This window comes from Camellia sinensis, chromosome 10, assembly GCF_055761805.1.
Source record: "Camellia sinensis isolate YWXY chromosome 10, ASM5576180v1, whole genome shotgun sequence".
Lineage (NCBI taxonomy): Eukaryota > Viridiplantae > Streptophyta > Magnoliopsida > Ericales > Theaceae > Camellia > Camellia sinensis.
The window spans coordinates 92,739,682-92,756,879 of NC_138970.1; the positions used below are offsets into that span (position 1 = coordinate 92,739,682).

The following is a 17,198-nucleotide window of genomic DNA, read 5'->3' on the forward strand; positions in this document are numbered from 1 at the left end:
TATATCCAATCTTGGTTTTGAACTATATAAATAATGTAAATATTCATGAAGTGCTTATGAATTTTAAGTTTGAAGGTGAAAATCCAAAAACTTGGCCAACTGAGATTACGAGTCCCTCTAGTTAGTAACCTATAAGGCCAGAATTTTACTCAAATTGTGCTGAAGTAAGGTCCAAGGAAGACACAAATCCTGGTTGTGTGAATGTTATTGTGCTGGGTGGTTTTGATGATGAGACTCAATTTGGGATATAAATTTCAAAGAATGGTGTAGGGCGTTACAAATTGGGAATAAGATTTGGAAATGCGAGAGGTTCGTTTAATCCTTGTCTACGTACTTAAACGAGGTTTATAATTAAATAAATCATCCAGAAAACTTCCCCCCTTTCTCTTTCTCTATCTTCCCATGTTTAAGTAGGCAAAGCATATAGAGTACTAAAATTGAAACAAAGGCATGGGAAGATTGTAACTGTCTTGGCATCTTATTATCAAAAATATTATTTTTGTTATCTCTGCATATGATTTAATTTTGTCTCACATCATCACTTGTTGGGTTAAGGGTTGTTAATGTCTCTAGTTCTCAACCTTTTCTTTTCACTTATATCTGCTAGTTATTATTATTTTTTCCTTTGTTAACTGTAGTCTCCTACTTGACTGGAGAGCCAACTATGCTAAAATCCACTGAAGATGCTGACCAAGGTTTTTCTCATTTAAGGAGAGGTAATCTAGCTTAACATGGATACTAGTTATCATTTATTACTTTTTTGTTTTTACTCCTTAAGCTTCTATGTTTCAAAGTCTAGATGCCATTACTCATGGAGGGATGTAGAGGTTTCGAATGCATTATTTTGTGTACTTTCCAGAGATGGTCTCATCTGTGTAATTCCCATATAGTCTATACGTTTTTATTCCTCTGTACTTATTCTTGGTGGTTGGCAGCTGAGGCTTATTAGCTTGACTACGCTTTGAACATGTTACATGTTTTCAAGAGCATGAATTTGTGATTGTGATCTCTACAGTGAATCCTTTTTTATATTGTTGACATAGCATTTTGTCTTTATGATTAGTTTCTCTTAATCCAATATAGTGTTATGTTACAAGCTTTGACCTCTCATTATAAGTTTTCTCTAATAGGATTTCTTGGCTACTGATGGTGGTCATTTAGTGTACCTAGAAATTGGTGATGGGATATCGACAGAAGTGAAACATGCACAATTGGAGTATGATATATCATGCCTTGATATAAATCCCATTGGTGAAAATCCCAACTGCAGTCAGCTAGCTGCGGTGGGAATGTGGACTGATATGTGTTAGAATATTTTCTCTACCTGACTTGAATCTCATTACGAAGGAAAATTTGGGGGGAGAGATTATACCACGCTCTGTTCTTTTATGTTCGTTTGAAGGGGTATGTTTTATTCGTAAGCTTTATGGGCCTTTGTGTTCTGTATTTATCTTGATTTGCATGCATGCAGATTGTTTGTGATAGGGAATGTAGGATTTTCTATTATAGATTCAGAATGCTCTACAACTGCAATATATGCAAATGGCGCACGTTCTAGACTCGGTCTTCCATTATAAACCACTTAAATTTTTGGATCTTTGATCCCTTTTGTTTTAGCATTGTTTTGAACCATAATAATGTGGACCAATTAGGCATTTAGATTCCTGAAAAATGAAGCTGGGATGGCTTTGGAACTGAGCGTGTGCCACTTTCGTTAACATGTTAATTGTAAAATATATCTACGCAGTTTATACTTACTTCATGCCCCCAATGGTTGATTTCTTTTCAGATATCTTATTTGCTATGTGCCCTTGGAGATGGTCATCACTTTTTATTGAACATGAGCACTGGGGAGTTGGCAGATAGGAACAAGGTGTCCCTTGGGACCCCGCCTATAACACTCCGCACTTTCTCATCAAAGATGAAATGTCCTGCATTATGATTATTCTCTTGGCTTTCTACAACTAAGATGCTCTGCCTTTGTTTCATCTGCATTAATCTGTTTTTCTTGCTGACTTGGATTTATTTTTCCTTGAAAATTTATTTTGGTGTCAAGAAAGTAAAAACTCAAGTCGCATTGATTGCGAACAATTAGTATTCTGTCAAGTTGCTTTTTTTCTTTTGTTGCAATATTTTATATACCTTGTTCAGTAATAGTCTCATTCATGTATTGGTAATACTCATGTATATATCCTAACATATACACTCGCAAATAGCTTTGAAGAGGTGTTTTCTGTCGTCTATAATTTATATTAAAAATAACCCACTATAGTGTGCTCTGATTTCTATATGCTATGAAACACTCCATTTTTGTTGCCGTAGTAGTGTGCAACACATGTCGGACAAGACACCACGCAGATATGTGTCGGACATGCCATGTGGCATTTATATTAATTTTTTTAGTGGACATGTTGGAGGACACGTCGAGGACACATGTCTTATTTCTGGACACACCACAGGACATGTTTTGGGATTTATTATAATTCTGCAAAGGTGGTTTGGTAGAGTGATGAACTAATTTGAAAACAAGTGGGTGGGATATGAAAAAAGGAAAAGAAAAGAAGAGAATGATCATAAGGCTGGGCATTTCATCCTGTTCACTTCTTGTGTCCTTAATATGACCCCTGTTCAGTTCATACTTATTTTTCCCCCTCATATATGCTTGTTCATACTTAGTTCTTGGGACGTAAAATCTGGGTGTTCTTTCCATGTTAAAGTAGTGTTATCAGTGTTTGTGTTCGTGCCCGTGCTTTTTAGTCAATGTGGCTATCTCATAAACAAATGCTTATCATTTCATTTTCATGCATTTGAATTGTTCCAGTCGAGAGAGTACACAACAACAGCAACATGTAGACCAGAACAATGCTTCCATGGAATTGATCAATAGTGTGACTGGCACTGATGAGGAGGGTCGGTCTCGGCAACGGATTCTTACATTTGCTGCCAGGAGGTAGTCATTGATTTTGAATTATGAATTATCAGCTTGTTTGGCATTACTTGTACCTTTGTTTCTTTCAAATTTTATAATAAGATGTTGAGTTGTATGCTTCTAGAATATCACACAAAAATTATGGCAAAGAAGTAAATTATGACAAAAATACATGTTTATAAGCAAAGCCTATTGAACTCTCTGTACCGTGATAAAATATTTTTTCTACTTTTCAAGTGGTTGAAGGTTCATAAAATTCTGAACTCGTCAAAAATAGTGGATCTACTGTTATTGAAGGTGGTAAGCTTTTTACTTTTAACTTTTAAAATGTAGCTGTTCAGTGTTGATCTTTGCTTCCAAACATAATCTCAAACCTTAACCCGATTGTTTTTGTTGCACTGGATGTGTTTCACAGAGCCTCGTCTTCTGTTGAATTTTTTAATACGCTTTCAGTCATTGTCGTTTTGAAGATTAACGAGTGGGGGATTGTTGCCCAACTATCTTTTTGGAAAGTTACATCGGCATACCGTTTTCTTTCTTTTCGGCTTTTCTTTGTCGCTTCTTCTTCTTCTTCCTCTTTATAATATGAAACCTTAATTTGGTATATTACTTGGGCTTAAGCTTTTGGGCCATGTTGGTAACTTGGTATACCCACTCTGTTCAATTTATTTGGCCAGTAGGTTACTTGGGGTGTGACATTAAAATTCTTCAAACTGGACTTGACATGTACAGTGGCAGCACTCTCTTCATTTTGGAGACAAAAAGTTAAATCTCTTCAATGGAAATATTGACTAATAAATTACTTTTATTTCAAGCTCTATGTTCTTAGTGTTTATACTTACAGCTTCGTGGGCACATTTACCATTGAACTCGCTTTGTGTGTATTAGAAACTAGCTTATAGTTCGTTTAGAGACGTTATCTAGCTTAACATATAACTCACTCGTGATTCCAGATCTGCCATTTGACTTTACTTTCTTTGCAATACAACACATGTATTTGCTGCATCAGATAGGCCAACTGTCATTTATAGTAGTAACAAGAAATTACTCTACAGCAATTTAAATTTGAAAGAGGTCAGTCATATGTGCCTTTGCAACTCTGCTGCTTTTCCGGACAGGTAAATTTGGCTCTCTCTCTTAATTTTAAGTTTTTGTCCCCCTCATCATCGTCAATTGAAATGTTGGAAATTGATTCTTTTGTATTTTTGCTTAAACACACTTCTTGAATGGGAAAGGGAGAAATCTTTAATTGTTATTATAGTCCATGCTTCTATAGGTAATTCTATGCCACTTCTTGGTAATTTTAGCTCATCAGTTTGTTTTGGTCAAAGTCATCACTCCTACCGTTGAACTCTCTCTCTCCATTGTTGTGGTTTTCTGTCATTAAAAGACCTGCACAAGGCCATCTTGGGGTCAGTTTCTCAGCAACAGCAACAATTGAGATGCATGGAGGAACATGTCTCTTCATTTCTTATTAGTAAATATGACTTATGAACTGAAAGCTTATGTCTCTTTCATATGTTAAACTTGTAAGTTAATTTTGTTAATCTTACATCATTTTCTCATACTGATGTGGATCTTATTTGGTTGATTCATAAACTAAATTTAGGGATGATGTTTTAGGGGTCTAAAGCATTTTCTGGGATTGAAGTATATTGAGTTTGTTTGTTTTTTTCTTTGCTGTTAAACCGGGAGAGGCTGCTAGAGAAGAGAAGCAGGCAATCGAAAAAATTGCGGCAATATTAGCATCTCTTACAGCTAAGAAAACAGCTATGGTGAGTCTTTTTTTAACTACATTTCTTGCCAAAATTAATAGGTAGAATTGTTTGCTTGACATGTAAGAACCATGTGAGCTATAGAGGAAATTGTTAACATGGCAGCAGTGATTAGTGTCAAATTTCACCTCATGTATTCTAACCAGTCTGTAGTGAATGAAGATTATTAGTAAATGCAACATGGGTTTCTAAATCAAAATGGGTTTTATGTGATTTGGGTGAGGCATTCAAGATTACGTTCTTTTTTTTTTCTTTTTTTTTTTCTCTATAAAATTAAGTTATATTTCGTTAGGCTTCTTTAGCTTTCAAGGAGTTTTTTTTCCTGAGAAAAGTTCTGTATGGAATGTATAATGGTTTAAGGTAACATTGCAAAAGCAGTTGCTTTTATGGGCATTTGAAAGCATTTCAAATTACATTACAGATGGATAGGGTTTTTATTTATTTATTTATTTATTTATTTATATTAAAAAAAGTATTTCTAGCACCCTGAGTATTGCATGACCTAAGGCTTTGGACTAAAGTAGCAAGTTATTCATTACATTTGAGTGCATTTAGTAATTCTGCCACGTAATTGTCTTCGTTTGAATTTGCAGCACAAATATGGTCAATTACTCTGGGCAGCAGTGGGAAAAGCCAGCGTTATTAAATAGTGTAATTCTGCACAGGTTGATCAGCGTACTAGTACAACTCCGAAGTTGAAGATAATAGCAGCGCCTAGATTGTCATCCATCAAGGAGATGAGAACACCTGCAGTTGGAGATCTTATGGCGAATTTTACTAGACCAAATTTGGGCTGTACTGAAAGCAAGATCCAACAACATCAACAAGGGCCGTGTCTCGGAGCATCACCTAACAATAGAACTCCTTTTGCAGATGTCAATTTCTCTTAATGAGTTCCTTGATAAAAATATTTAGACAAATAGAAAACTTGAGCAGCTTCATCTGTTGTATGTTATTGGATGAGTCTTAAATTCGAAAGTGTATTAGTATAAAGTTTGCCAATTCGGAAAGCTGAGGTTGGCTTTATGTTTAGTCCAAAATGTATCTTATAAACTACTGTGTCTGAGGGCTGTCTCTTGTAAATTTGTAAATCTTATAAAAATTATAAATGATTTTCAATTATTTTTGTGCAAATTTATTGTTGCCAAAACGTAAAGCTTTCTTGACAAACAATTTGTCGATAAATGTGTTGTCAATAGTTTATTTTTGCCGACTCATATTGTGTCGCTAGAAGTGTATTTTTTGACAATGCAAATTTGTCGTCGTCAAAAGTAAAGTTTTTTCGACAAACAAATCATCGGCAAATGTCAACATTTACTGGCATAAATGTGTCGCCAAAAGTTTACTTTTTCCGACACAATTTTTTGTCGGGAAAAGTGCCACACAATCATCATGTTTGAACTATTTTTATCGATGCAAGGTAAATTGCTGACAATGGATGAAGGCTTTTACCGACGACTATGTTTGTCGCTAAAGACTTAACTTTTACCAACACAATAATAATTCCGTCGGCAAAAAGTTTTGCCGACTCACTTTTACTCACGGGTTGCCGACGTAGCTTTGTGTATCGGCGAAACATTTTAACGGCGATTTTTTCCTTTTAGCAACATTTTTTGTTACGTTGCGAAAAATGTAGGGCTTGTTTGGTTTATATTTGAAAAACATGTTTTGAGATAAAAAGTACGAAAATTTGTTTGGTTTGGTTTTTTTTCAAAAGATGTTTTGAAAAATTATTTTGAGAGAGTTTTGGAAAAAGTGATTGATTTGATGTGTATGAGAGAGATTTGTTTGGAAAACTTGTAAACCAAACAAGTTTTGGAAAAAAAATTTGAGAAAATTTGTTTGGTTTGATTACTTTTGAAAACTTATTTGTAGAGAATTTATCCTAAAATTTTTTGAGAAACACAAACCAAACAAGGCCGTAATTTCTTGTATTATTGCATTTTAGCCGTGAAAGTAAATAATTAGGATCTGTTTGGGAACTATTTCGTTTTTAGTTTTTAGTTTTTAGTTTATATTTACAAAAATTTTAAAAACGGTTGTAGAAACTTGTTTGATAATTTTTTTGGTTTATAAATGGTTGTCCCAGTTTGTAAATTTAAGGAAAAAAACGTAAACTCATACTCAAAAAATGAGTTTACGTTGGTTTTTAAATAAAAATTTAAAAATTTGACTAACAAATTTTTTATTTCAATTAATTCTTTTTTTCAAACAATTTTTTTTTCAATGATTTTTTTTCAAATACTTTTATTTCAATTAATTTTTTTTTTTCAAATAAATTTTTTTTCAATTAATTTTTTTATTCAATTATAATGTGTATGGTCACATTGTCATAATAATAAAAAATAAATATACATATTTTAGGATTGAATAAACATATTTTTTAGTTTATCTTTTTAAAATTTTTCAAACATTTTGTTCAAACCAAACGCATTTGTAATTTACGTTTTTCTAAAAATAAACAAAAACCACTTTATAAATTTTTTGTAAACATAAACAAAAAATGTAAACGTTACCAAACGCAAAAAATTTATAAAGTGGTTTTTGTTTATTTTTAGAAAAACGTAAATTACAAATGCGTTTGTTTTGAACAAAATGTTTGAAATTTTTTAAAAATATAAACTAAAAAATATGTTTGTTCAATCCTAAATATGTATATTTGTTTTTTATTACTTATGACAATGCGATCATACACATTATAATTGAAAAAAAAAATTGTTTGAAAAAAAAAATTAATTGAAATAAAAAATTTTGTTAGTCAAATTTTTAAATTTTTATTTAAAAACCAACGTAAACTCATTTTTTGAGTATGAGTTTGTTTTTTCCTTAAATTTACAAACTGGGACAACCATTTATATACCAAAAAAATTATCAAACAAGTTTCTATGACCGTTTTTAAAATTTTTGTAAATATAAACTAAAAACTAAAAATGAAATAGTTCCCAAACATATCCTAATTATTTACTTTCGTGGCTAAAATGCAATAATACAAGAAATTACATTTTTCGCAACGCAACAAAATATGTTGCTAAAAGAGAAAAAACGTCGTTAAAATGTTTCGCCGACACACAAAGCTACGTCGGCAACCCGTGAGTAAAAGTGAGTCGGCAAAACTTTTTGCCGACAAAATTATCATTGTGTTGGTAAAAGTAAAGTCTTTAGCGACAAACATAGTCATCGGTAAAAACCTTCATCTATCGTCCGCAATTTACCTTGCGTCGGTAAAAGTAGTTCAAACATGATAATTGTGTGACACTTTTCCCGACACAAATTTGTGTTGGCAAAAAAAAACTTTTGGCAACACATTTATACGAGTAAATGTTGACGTTTGTCGACGATTTGTTTGTCGAGAAAACTTTACTTTTGGCAACAACAAATTTGCATTGCCAAAAAATACACTTCTAGCGACACAATATGAGTCGGCAAAAGTAAACTATTGACAACACATTTACCAACAAATTGTTTGTTGAGAAAGCTTTACTTTTTGGCAACAATAAATTTGCACAAAAATAATTGAAAATCATTTATAATTTTTATAAGATTTACAGATTTACAAGAGACATCCCTCAAGCACAGTAGTTTATAACAGACATTTTGGACTAAACATAAAGCCAACCTCAGCTTTCCAAATTGCCAAACTTTATACTAATATACTTTTGAATTTAAGACTCATCCAATAACATACAACAGATGAAGCTGCTCGAGTTTTCCATTTGTCTAAATATTCTTATCAAGGAGCTCATTAAGAGAAATTGACATCTGCAAAAGGAGTTCTATTATTAGGTGATGCTCCGAGACACGGCCCTTGTTGATGTTGTTGGATCTTGCTTTCAGTACAGCCCAAATTTGGTCTGGTAAAATTCTCCATAAGATCTCCAACTGCAGGTGTTCTCATCTCCTTGATGCATGCCAATCTAGGCGCTACTATTATCTTCAACTTCGGAGTTGTACTAGTATGCTGATCAACCTGTGTAGAATTACACTATTTAATAACGCTGCCTTTTCCCACTGCTGCCCAAAGTAATTGACCATATTTGTGCTGCAAATTCAAACGAAGACAATTACGTGACAGAATTACTAAATGCACTCAAATGTAATGAATAACTTGCAACTTTAGTCCAAAGCCTTAGGTCATGCAATACTCAGGGTGCTAGAAATACTTTTTTTTATATAAATAAAAAAATAAAAATCCTATCCATCTGTAATGTAATTTGAAATGTTTTCAAATGCCCATAAAAGCAACTGCTTTTGCAATGTTACCATAAACCATTATACATTCCATACAGAACTTTTCTCGGGAAAAAAAACTCCTTGAAAGCTAAAGAAGCCTAACGAAATATAACTTAATTTTTTAGAGAAAAAAAAAAAAAAAAAAGAACGTAATCTTGAATGCCTAACCCAAATCACATAAAACCCATTTTGATTTAGAAACCCACGTTGCATTTACTAATAATCTCCATTCACTACAGACTGGTTAGAATACATGAGGTGAAATTTGACACTAATCACTGCTGCCATGTTAACAATTTCCTCTATAGCTCACATGGTGCTTACATGTCAAGCAAACAATTCTACCTACTAATTTTGGCAAGAAATGTAGTTAAAAAAGACTCACCATAGCTGTTTTCTTAGCTGTAAGAGATGCTAATGTTGCCGCAATTTTTTCCATTGCCTGCTTCTCTTCTCTAGCAGCCTCTTCCTGTTTAGCAGCAAAGAAAAAAACAAACAAACTCAATATACTTCAATCCCAGAAAATGCTTTAGACCCCTAAAACATCATCCCTAAATTTAGTTTATAAATCAACCAAATAAGATCCACATCAGTATGAGAAAATGATGTAAGATTAACAAAATTAACATACAAGTTTAACATATGAAAGAGACATAAGCTTTCAGTTCATACGTCATATTTACTAGCAAGAAATGAAGAGACATGTTCCTCCATGCATCTCAATTGTTGCTGTTGCTGAGAAACTGACCCCAAGATGGTCTTGTGCAGGTCTTTCGATGACAGAAAACCACAACAATGGAGAGAGAGTTCAACGGTAGGAGTGATGACTTTGACCAAAACAAACTGATGAGCTAAAATTACCAAGAAGTGGCATAGAATTACCTATAAAAGCATGGACTATAATAACAATTAAAGATTTCTCCTTTTCCCATTCAAGAAGTGTGCAAAAATACAAAAGAATCAAGTTCCAACATTTCAATTGACGATGATGAGGGGGAAAAAAACTTAAAATTAAGAGAGAGCCAAATTTACCTGTCCAGAAAAGCAGCGGAGTTGAAAAGGCACATATCACTGACCTCTTTCAAATTTAAATTGCTGTAGAGTAATTTCTTGTTACTGCTATAAATGACAGTTGGCCTATCTGATGCAGCAAATACATGTGTTGTATTGCAAAGAAACTAAAGTCAAATGGCAGATCTGGAATCAAGAGTGAGTTATATGTTAAGCTAGATAACGTCTCTAAACGAACTATATGCTAGTTTCTAATACACACAGAGTTCAATGGTAAATGTGCCCACGAAGCTGAAAGTATAAACACTAAGAACATAGAGCTTGAAATAAAAGTAATTTATTAGTCAATATTTCCATTGACGAGATTTAACTTTTTGTCTCCAAAATGAAGAGAGTGCTGCCACTGTACATGTCAAGTCCAGTTTGAAGAATTTTAATGTCACACCCCAAGTAACATACTGGCCAAATAAATTGAACAGAGTGGGTATACCAAGTTACCAACATGGCCCAAAAGCTTAAGCCCAAGTAATATACCAAATTAAGGTTTCATATTATAAAGAGGAAGAAGAAGAAGAAGCGACAGAGAAAAGCCGAAAAGAAAGAAAACGGTATGCCGATGTATCTTTCCAAAAAGATAGTTGGGCAACAATCCCCCACTCGTTAATCTTCAAAACGACAATGACTGAAAGCGTATTAAAAAATTCAACAGAAGACGAGGCTCTGTGAAACACATCCAGTGCAACAAAAACAATCGGGTTAAGGTTTGAGATTATGTTTGGAAGCAAAGATCAACACTGAACAGCTACATTTTAAAAGTTAAAAGTAAAAAGCTTACCACCTTCAATAACAGTAGATCCACTATTTTTGACGAGTTCAGAATTTTATGAACCTTCAACCACTTGAAAAGTAGAAAAAATATTTTATCACGGTACAGAGAGTTCAATAGGCTTTGCTTATAAACATGTATTTTTGTCATAATTTACTTCTTTGCCATAATTTTTGTGTGATATTCTAGAAGCATACAACTCAACATCTTATTATAAAATTTGAAAAGAAACAAAGGTACAAGTAATGCCAAACAAGCTGATAATTCATAATTCAAAATCAATGACTACCTCCTGGCAGCAAATGTAAGAATCCGTTGCCGAGACCGACCCTCCTCATCAGTGCCAGTCACACTATTGATCAATTCCATGGAAGCATTGTTCTGGTCTACATGTTGCTGTTGTTGTGTACTCTCTCGACTGGAACAATTCAAATGCATGAAAATGAAATGATAAGCATTTGTTTATGAGATAGCCACATTGACTAAAAAGCACGGGCACGAACACAAACACTGATAACACTACTTTAACATGGAAAAAACACCCAGATTTTACGTCCCAAGAACTAAGTATGAACAAGCATATATGAGGGGGAAAAATAAGTATGAACTGAACAGGGGTCATATTAAGGACACAAGAAGTGAACAGGATGAAATGCCCAGCCTTATGATCATTCTCTTCTTTTCTTTTTCTTTTTTCATATCCCACCCACTTGTTTTCAAATTAGTTCATCACTCTACCAAACCACCTTTGCAGAATTATAATAAATCCCAAAACATGTCCTGTGGTGTGTCCAGAAATAAGACATGTGTCCTCGACGTGTCCTCCAACATGTCCACTAAAAAAATTAATATAAATGCCACATGGCATGTCCGACACATATCTGTGTGGTGTCTTGTCCGACATGTGTTGCACACTACTACGGCAACAAAAATGGAGTGTTTCATAGCATATAGAAATCAGAGCACACTATAGTGGGTTATTTTTAATATAAATTATAGACGACAGAAAACACCTCTTCAAAGCTATTTGCGAGTGTATATGTTAGGATATATACATGAGTATTACCAATACATGAATGAGACTATTACTGAACAAGGTATATAAAATATTGCAACAAAAGAAAAAAAGCAACTTGACAGAATACTAATTGTTCGCAATCAATGTGACTTGAGTTTTTACTTTCTTGACACCAAAATAAATTTTCAAGGAAAAATAAATCCAAGTCAGCAAGAAAAACAGATTAATGCAGATGAAACAAAGGCAGAGCATCTTAGTTGTAGAAAGCCAAGAGAATAATCATAATGCAGGACATTTCATCTTTGATGAGAAAGTGCGGAGTGTTATAGGCGGGGTCCCAAGGGACACCTTGTTCCTATCTGCCAACTCCCCAGTGCTCATGTTCAATAAAAAGTGATGACCATCTCCAAGGGCACATAGCAAATAAGATATCTGAAAAGAAATCAACCATTGGGGGCATGAAGTAAGTATAAACTGCGTAGATATATTTTACAATTAACATGTTAACGAAAGTGGCACACGCTCAGTTCCAAAGCCATCCCAGCTTCATTTTTCAGGAATCTAAATGCCTAATTGGTCCACATTATTATGGTTCAAAACAATGCTAAAACAAAAGGGATCAAAGATCCAAAAATTTAAGTGGTTTATAATGGAAGACCGAGTCTAGAACGTGCGCCATTTGCATATATTGCAGTTGTAGAGCATTCTGAATCTATAATAGAAAATCCTACATTCCCTATCACAAACAATCTGCATGCATGCAAATCAAGATAAATACAGAACACAAAGGCCCATAAAGCTTACGAATAAAACATACCCCTTCAAACGAACATAAAAGAACAGAGCGTGGTATAATCTCTCCCCCCAAATTTTCCTTCGTAATGAGATTCAAGTCAGGTAGAGAAAATATTCTAACACATATCAGTCCACATTCCCACCGCAGCTAGCTGACTGCAGTTGGGATTTTCACCAATGGGATTTATATCAAGGCATGATATATCATACTCCAATTGTGCATGTTTCACTTCTGTCGATATCCCATCACCAATTTCTAGGTACACTAAATGACCACCATCAGTAGCCAAGAAATCCTATTAGAGAAAACTTATAATGAGAGGTCAAAGCTTGTAACATAACACTATATTGGATTAAGAGAAACTAATCATAAAGACAAAATGCTATGTCAACAATATAAAAAAGGATTCACTGTAGAGATCACAATCACAAATTCATGCTCTTGAAAACATTTAACATGTTCAAAGCGTAGTCAAGCTAATAAGCCTCAGCTGCCAACCACCAAGAATAAGTACAGAGGAATAAAAACGTATAGACTATATGGGAATTACACAGATGAGACCATCTCTGGAAAGTACACAAAATAATGCATTCGAAACCTCTACATCCCTCCATGAGTAATGGCATCTAGACTTTGAAACATAGAAGCTTAAGGAGTAAAAACAAAAAAGTAATAAATGATAACTAGTATCCATGTTAAGCTAGATTACCTCTCCTTAAATGAGAAAAACCTTGGTCAGCATCTTCAGTGGATTTTAGCATAGTTGGCTCTCCAGTCAAGTAGGAGACTACAGTTAACAAAGGAAAAAATAATAATAACTAGCAGATATAAGTGAAAAGAAAAGGTTGAGAACTAGAGACATTAACAACCCTTAACCCAACAAGTGATGATGTGAGACAAAATTAAATCATATGCAGAGATAACAAAAATAATATTTTTGATAATAAGATGCCAAGACAGTTACAATCTTCCCATGCCTTTGTTTCAATTTTAGTACTCTATATGCTTTGCCTACTTAAACATGGGAAGATAGAGAAAGAGAAAGGGGGGAAGTTTTCTGGATGATTTATTTAATTATAAACCTCGTTTAAGTACGTAGACAAGGATTAAACGAACCTCTCGCATTTCCAAATCTTATTCCCAATTTGTAACGCCCTACACCATTCTTTGAAATTTATATCCCAAATTGAGTCTCATCATCAAAACCACCCAGCACAATAACATTCACACAACCAGGATTTGTGTCTTCCTTGGACCTTACTTCAGCACAATTTGAGTAAAATTCTGGCCTTATAGGTTACTAACTAGAGGGACTCGTAATCTCAGTTGGCCAAGTTTTTGGATTTTCACCTTCAAACTTAAAATTCATAAGCACTTCATGAATATTTACATTATTTATATAGTTCAAAACCAAGATTGGATATAGCAATGAATAAGACTATTATCATTCTCAAATCTTGTAACATGTTATTCATCAAATTCTACATAGTGAAAGACATTTTAAGGTGAGAAATCATATAGCACTATGATTCTAGAACTCCTAGAACTCCTCCCATCCAACACAACAACACTGATTTTATCCACAAAAGTGTACCAAAAAAATGAAAACTGTTCTACCCCCTATCTGACACCAACAGCACTATGATTCTATTCATGAAAAAGCCAAGAGGGTATACAAAAGGGTATATATGCCCCTCTCTGACACCTACAAACTCAAATAGCACTATGATTCTGTTTTACTCAGTGTATAAAATTTCTAGTTCTAGAAAAAAAAAAAAAAAAAGGTCAGTCTTATATTCAACATCTCTGTAACTTTGAGCATATTGTACCCAATCGGGCCTCTTTAAAATGTTCTTCAGATGATGAGAGCCGCATGAGAGAAAAGAACCAAGAGGATCTCAATCTTTACAATAAATAACAATAACCCAGAACACTTTTCAATTTTCTTGACACAAACAGCAGTTACAGAAGGAGTAGATAGAGACAGTAGTAGAAGAAGTGAAAATAGACAAACATAGATTCGAAACAGAAATTGAGAGACAGAAGTAGGGGAAATGAGATGCAAAGCAAAAAGGGAACAAACCTATGCGGGTGTGCGATTGTGAGGGGGAGAGAACTACGAATTGTGAGAGAATCCTGTGCAAGAGTGAAAATCGTGCAAATTGATGAGGGCATTTACCTATCCTGGAAATAAAAAATAAAAATAAAAATGAGAGGGAATTTTGGGAGGGAAATTTCCACCGCCTCATATGATTTTATTGCCTCTTTTTTAAAACAGTTTTTAGGCAAGTTTCTTCATTTTTTATTGCCTTTCTCGAATTCTCAATAGTCATTGAAACAAAAGTCAAAATTCAAATCAACGTTCTGATTTTATTTTATTTTTAATGGAATTAATTTCCAAAAATACAATGATTTTCTGTTAGCATAATATCTTTCTATTTAGAATTCTCACCTTCTTTATTAAACAGGACATCTATAAATAGGCCTTGATTGTCCTAATATTGTTTGTCAATGAGAGTTGTTTAAATCCAACTTGTGGGAGATAAATGGGGTCTGATTTTTCTAAACCAATGCACCATGGTTTGAGATCAAAAGGTTCTTTATATATATATATTTGCTCTCTCCTTATTTAATTTGCAGTTGCAGTGTTTATTTGCAACTATGTACAAGATTATACACTTGGACTACATAGTTTTTTTAATCACTAGCTTTTGTTTCATTCTTATTTTCAATCTCCTCATTTTATTGTATTGTTTTGTTTGGTTGTATTTTTGTTTCTTTCTATTTTTTGTTTTCATTTTTCATCAAGCACAAGAAATATGTTTCATGAATCGTTTCCGAGAATTGTTTTCAAAAATAATTTTTGAAGACAATCCACTTTTTAAGAAACACTAAAAAAGTTTTTTTTTTTTTGTAATTTCCAAAATTATTTTTGCACGGAATGAAAACACTCGATGTTTACGAACTTTGATGAATGTTTGCAAACTTTTCTTGGCTTTTGTTTCTAAAAACACAACAAAACCAAAAACGAAAAAAAAAAAAAATATATGAAAATCCAACCAAGCAGAGCTGTTAACAATATAATTCTTTCTTCTCTTTTCTTTTCTTTTCTTTTCTCTTTATTATGCTGAAACTTTGCAGTGTAACAGTCACTTTTTGATTTGTCAAAACCTCTTTCAGGGAGATCATCAAGAAAACCAAAATACCGAAATGCTGGTGGTCAAAACGACTCGATAAGGCATAGCATTGGGGACCAAACAGATTTCCGAGCCGATGATATCAACCACTACGATGGCATTGATCATGCAAATCCAAGAAACAACCACAACCATGGTGTTCGTACAAACCATAGAAACAATGGTGTTCATGCAAACCCCAATACCAATACTGAAAGAACACATAGCTTTGGCATCCAAGCCAACTCATCGGATGATGATGATGAAGATGATCACGAACCGAGCTTCCCTCAAAGATACACAAGCGATGAGAAAGAAAAAGGAACAGCCATTGATGATGGATTTTCAGAGTCTTCTTCTCAGTATCCTCCAATTTATGACTCCGATAGGTCTGGACCGTCGTGTCATCGTCCGTTTTACCATGGTCAAGAGCCTGAAAGTGTGTACCAAAATTGGCAAAGAATGGAAGAGGAGGTTCCACATTGTGGAGGGTATGATCGTCAAATGCCTTGTGTAAACTATTATGAGCCTCCTCAAAATTATCGTGTAAACTATTATGAGCCTCCTCAAAATTATGGTGGAAACTATTATGAGCCTCCTCAAACTGAGCCTCCTCAAAATTATGGTGGAAACTATTATGAGCCTCCTCAAAATGAGCCTCCTCAAAATTATGGTGGAAACTATTATGAGCCTCCTCAAAATTGGGCATGGACTGGCTATCATGATAATAACTATGGAAGTTATTGTTATGATCATAATATGAATCATCAAAGTTCAATGGCTCGTGCTCTTGATGACCCTTTGAACTATGAACCTCAAAGTCATGGCCAAAATCAGGGAGTCTCATGGGGTGAAAGGTTTGCAATGGATGCAACGGATCAAATTTTTGGTGGAGTCGATCCTTACTCTAAAGTTGGAAGATATTAGAGAGAGCGAGAGAGAGAGAGGGTGTTTCTTAGCTTTGTTAATGATTTGGATTTAGTAAGCATTGATATTGTAGGGTTCATAATTTTTTTGCTTTTTTTTTTTGGGAAGAAGGGTTTATAATAGTTTTAGATGTGGAGATCTTTGAATTTTGGTTTGCGGTGTTCTTCATAGGTAGTATATCCTTTTTATTCAAGTATTGTGAACTTGGGTAATATTTATACATAAAAGATTTTTAGACAAATTATACCCGTAGTTTTTATATTTTGATGTTTGTATCATTTGGTTTCTATCGTTTTAGTTTTTAATTTTAAATTTTATATCAATTTAGTTCAATTGATAATACTATTAGGATTTTTTATGAGAAATGATCATTGAGTTAGTTCAGATTGAGTCACTGAATTAATTAAATTTATAATTTTATTTCTAAAAGCATGACACCTACTCATGTGTGCTTTTTTCATTAAAAATAAAATATAAAAAAAAAATTACATACATACATACAATTGAAAT

The 17,198-nt window shown here is 33.7% G+C and overlaps 2 long non-coding RNA genes across 4 annotated transcripts; one reads left to right on the forward strand and one right to left on the reverse strand.

The window, feature by feature from the left end:
- The first annotated feature begins 1,390 nt into the window (after positions 1 to 1,390).
- LOC114321430 (uncharacterized) lies at positions 1,391 to 5,838 on the forward strand. The gene is made up of 5 exons (XR_014342309.1): positions 1,391 to 1,404; positions 2,822 to 2,950; positions 3,985 to 4,047; positions 4,635 to 4,704; positions 5,298 to 5,838. It is a non-coding gene; the product is annotated as an uncharacterized LOC114321430 (long non-coding RNA).
- Positions 5,839 to 8,202: 2,364 nt separating this feature from the next.
- LOC114290527 (uncharacterized) lies at positions 8,203 to 14,861 on the reverse strand. 3 transcript variants are annotated; one of them, XR_014342314.1, is made up of 8 exons: positions 14,669 to 14,861; positions 13,295 to 13,372; positions 12,607 to 12,880; positions 11,061 to 11,189; positions 9,967 to 10,131; positions 9,607 to 9,704; positions 9,320 to 9,403; positions 8,203 to 8,743 (listed from the first exon to the last, which is right to left on the reverse strand). It is a non-coding gene; the product is annotated as an uncharacterized LOC114290527 (long non-coding RNA). The 3 variants fall into 3 exon arrangements; XR_014342313.1 differs by having other exon boundaries at positions 9,607 to 9,816; XR_014342315.1 differs by lacking the exon at positions 13,295 to 13,372 and having other exon boundaries at positions 9,607 to 9,816; positions 14,669 to 14,793.
- Positions 14,862 to 17,198: the final 2,337 nt, after the last annotated feature.